This window comes from Hyla sarda, chromosome 6 (genome assembly GCF_029499605.1).
Source record: "Hyla sarda isolate aHylSar1 chromosome 6, aHylSar1.hap1, whole genome shotgun sequence".
NCBI lineage: Eukaryota > Metazoa > Chordata > Amphibia > Anura > Hylidae > Hyla > Hyla sarda.
In genome coordinates, this window is record NC_079194.1 from 147,343,500 (window position 1) to 147,347,920 (window position 4,421).

General features: G+C 42.4%; 1 long non-coding RNA gene across 1 annotated transcript; it reads left to right on the forward strand.

Annotated features, from left to right (window-relative positions):
* The first annotated feature begins 516 nt into the window (after window positions 1–516).
* On the forward strand, window positions 517–3,783 carry LOC130276314 (uncharacterized). Its single transcript, XR_008845079.1, has 3 exons — window positions 517–734; window positions 2,951–3,061; window positions 3,684–3,783. It is a non-coding gene; the product is annotated as an uncharacterized LOC130276314 (long non-coding RNA).
* The last annotated feature ends 638 nt before the right edge of the window (window positions 3,784–4,421 follow it).

The following is a 4,421-nucleotide window of genomic DNA, read 5'->3' on the forward strand; positions in this document are numbered from 1 at the left end:
TGGTGACGATCCCTAACCTTGATAAAAACATGTAGTTTAGAACAATAGAGAATGAGGTTTCCCTCCTGGTGGGAGGAGACCACTACTCTAAATCAGTACAATCCTCCTGGCGAAGGAACGAAACACGTGTCGAGGTGTCAGTGGGGTGCACCGGATACCTCCATCATGACACAGCCTGGTGAGAACTACTGATATTGTATACTCTAACATGCCTTGCTAATGTGTATGAGGTGATGTAGGGGCTGTTATTTATCCCGGTGCTTCCCACTTTCTGTCTGTTGGGGTTAGTTTATTTTAAGGGTGGGTATTTTTAAGGGAGGGCTGTTTTGCTGTACCATTTTTGTATTGTTTGGCTAATAATAAAGTTTATTTTTTGATACATGTGAGGTATCCTTGTAGGTTATATGTTGTTTCGGCAGCATAGTGTCTGCATTGTAGGTTAATAACAATCCAAACAAACCCATAAAAATGCACCAAGACACTTGATGTGTTTAGACAGTGTATTTTGCTGTTTGGTATGAAAGGGTGCATATTTCTTATGTGTGTGAGTCTATCGGACATGTTTTAATATGGAGTAACAATTTATTTTTCTATTCCATTGAGTGCTGGATATCCTCTTCCATCTTGGAGTCACTCCTACTTGGACTTCTCTATACTATTTGTCCGTACAGCAGCAGCATGTTCTATCCCGTGCACCTGGAACAGACAAGCCTGTGCTAACTACTGCAGAGACGGTGAGCTGTATCTTTTCTTATATTTGTGGTACATAATATTCCTAATATTTGTTTCCCAGGCAGCGGTAAGTTGACACACACATAGAAAAGAAAGGGGTCTAGACATTTTTTATGGAATTTGGGTGAGCCTGTGACTGAATTACAGCCCCCGAATTGTTAGAAGTCGCTGCTGTACCTCCTGCTTGGACTGAGGAAGAAGAGGTCAAGATGGCTGGCTGAGGAAGGAAACAGTTCACAGAGTTACAGCAATAAAAAGGTTTTAGTGCAGTCACATCTTATGTTAGCTGGTTCTTAAATATAATCTCATTAATCCTATTATGTGAAATCCATCCATAATATTATATAATATCAAATGCCCTGACATAAGGTAGTAACCACTACCCCAGAAGAGAGTTAGTCTCATGTAAGATTATATTACTTTAGGATATCATGATATTAAATCTGTGCCTTAAAATTGCTGTATTGCGGGTCATTTCAGTGCTATTCTGCCTGGAATACAAAGCGTTAACTCATAAGGAAATAGGGTGGGTGGACCACCACATCTGTGTCACCTACAGATGAGCCAGAGCATAAAATACTACAAAGTGACAAACAGCATATACACAAGCATCACATGACGCCCCCTGTAGGAGACCAGTTGTAACACAGGACAATGAGCTCCACTACTTCTTCAGCCATAAAATGTGAAAGCGCAGGATACGGCGGAGAATGTATCACACAAAGGCAGATCTCGTCCTTGAGAGTCTGGATACAACACATTTCTAGTGATTATCCCAGAGATGAGGGAATTCTCCTGGCACATTTCCTGTTTTTCTGATCTGAGGGCCAAGAAGGAGATGTTCACACATATTTCAGCATCAACTCATAAACGTTCAGTATCAAAAGGGAGGTATTGTAAAAAGCTGCCTGAGTAATCCTGAAGGCAGACAAGAAGATTCCCAACCTAATCTCATTCATACATATATCTATAGGGGGCAGTATTATTGTAGTTATATACAACACAAATAGAGAAACATAGCCGCACATCCACCATTTGTATTTTGATCTACTTGCTTCTCAGCATAATTTTAAAAACTAACAGGTTGTTAATATACATTTTGATCAAAAAGTACAAGCCCACTCGCCACGTCAAGGCCACCTAGTCAGAGTGGGTCCCTAACACTAGCGTAGCGCCGGGCGGCGACCACTGCCTCAGAGACACCATGCCCCCAGGGGGAACGACCCAGCAGCCAGGCAGCCCCACTGATGCCTGATCAAGCCCCTGGCTTTGTGCCGCACCACCCTACAGGCAAAGCATCACAGAAACAATGGCCGCCACAGAGAACTACACCAGTGTGAACACTTACCATGTGCTCCCTGCCAGAGGGCTGGGAGAATGGTAGGAGGAAACCCTTATGCAGTCTCCTGCTAATTAAAAACGCCTGGTCCGAATGGGTGAAGTGGAGTGCTGGCCATGGAAGAAAGGAGAGACTAAAAATGTACAACACAAATAGAGAAACATAGCCGCACATCCACCATTTGGATTTTAATGTTTTAATTATGCTGAGAAGCAAATAGATCAAAATACAAATGGTGGATGTGCGGCTATGTTTCTGCTGGGTCGGGTAGCAGTGGGGCTGCCTGGCCACTGGGTTGTTCCCCCTGTGGACATGGTGTCTGGGAGGCAGTGGTCGCCACCTGGCGCCACGCTAGTGTTAGGTTAGGGACCCACTCTGACTAGGTGGGCTTGACGTGGCCAGTAGGCTTGTACTTTTTGATCAAAATGTATACTAACAGCCTGCTGGTTTTTAAAATTATGCTGAGAAGCAAGTAGATCAAAATACAAATGGTGGATGTGCGGCTATGTTTCTCTATTTGTGTTGTACATTTGTAGTCTCTCCTTTCTTCCATGGCCAGCACTCCACCCATTCAGCCCAGGCGTTTTTAATTAGCAGGAGACTGCATAAGGGTTTCCTCCTTACATTCTCCCAGCCCTCAGGAAGGGAGCACATGGTAAGTGTTCACACTGGTGTGGTTCTCTGTGGCGGTCATTGTTGCTGTGATGCTTTGTCTGTGGGGTGGGGTGGCCCAAAGCCAGGGGCTATTCTTGTATACAGGGGGCATAATTAAAGTAGTTATATTCTTGTACATAGGGGGGAAGTATTGTCGTAATTAGGTGACCAATGCCATGGCTCAATGCATTTCACTGCCAATTAGCCTAATTCTTATTGATGCAGGACATCGCTATGGCCGGCAATTTGCTGACTGGCAGCATTACATGCTGACCACAGCTGGACCAGGAAGAAGATGGCAGTAGAGGAGCAGAGAAACCAGGGGAGCGGCAGCAAGTTAGTCCTGTTTATTTTTTTATTTTCTTGCAGCCCGGGCAATTTGAATTTTTTTTTCTAGGGGAGAGATCTCCTTTAACCCCACGGGAGCTATACAGTATATCCAGTGAGCTAAAGATTGCTGGATATACTTGTATACAGAAGCCAACATCCACTCACCAAGTCCTGGCATCTGCTCTGGTGTCGCACAGCCTCTTGTAATGACGTCATTAGAGGTGGAGCTAAAGGCCGAGAGACAGTAGTTGGAAAGTAGTAAGGTTCTGTTAACATTGTATGTTTTGTACTTATTTCTGATCCATGTATGTGGTGGACTATGTTCAATTTGGTGGACTGCGTGGATGACAGGTATTTTATTTTAAATAAGACTCTATTTACATTGTACGTTTTATATAATGTGAACAGACCCTTCTGGCAGTGTCTTCCCAAACAGGGAAACTCCAGCTGTTGTAAACTACAACCCCCATCATTGCCAGACAGCCAAATAAATGATAGGGGTTGTAGTTTAGCAACAATTGGAGGCTTCATGTTTGAGAAGACACTGCTTTAGGGGTGCTCTCCCTAGGGAAGATCACCAAAAATGTACTAACCCATTTTTCATGCTTTTCTTTTCTTCTCGTTTCAGATCCATGTATGTAGTGAACTACGTTGGATTAGGTGTACTACGTCAATGACCAATGTTTCTTTTCTTTTAATAAAATTGTTGATGAGGACTGTGTTTTTTGTAATAAAATATTTTTTTCAATGTGTCATATTTATTTATTTACATTTTTATGCTAACTGTTTTTGGGGCTAATGCTAAGCCCTGGCTAAGGCTGGGTTCACATCACGTTTTTGCCATACTGTTTTCAATCAGTTTTTCTAAAGAAAACCGTATGGCAAAAGAACGGATGGAACAGTATGGAAAAAAGTAAACCATATGCATTTTTAAATAGTATACTGTTTTTAAAAGTGCATACAGTTACGTCAGTTTTTATAGAAAAAAACATACGTTTTTGAAAATTTTGTCCATTTTTAATGGGAGGGGTCTTGGTTGGGGACTTTAGGATTCAAATGTGCATTTCCAAAGTAAAAACGTATACGTTTTTCCCGTATGGAACCGTGTACATGTGCGTTTGCCATTGACGTCCATGTTAAACAGAAAAAACGTATGCAGTTGCAGTACGGTTTTTAAACCGGAGTCAAAACCGTGGTTGACCACGATTTTGTCTCCGGTTTAAAAACCGTACTGCAACCGCATACGTTTTTTTTTAACATGTGCGTCAATGGGAAACGCACATGTATACGGTTCAATACAGGAAAAAACGTATACATTTTTACTTTGCACATGCGCATTTGAATCCTAAAGTCCCCACCCAAGACC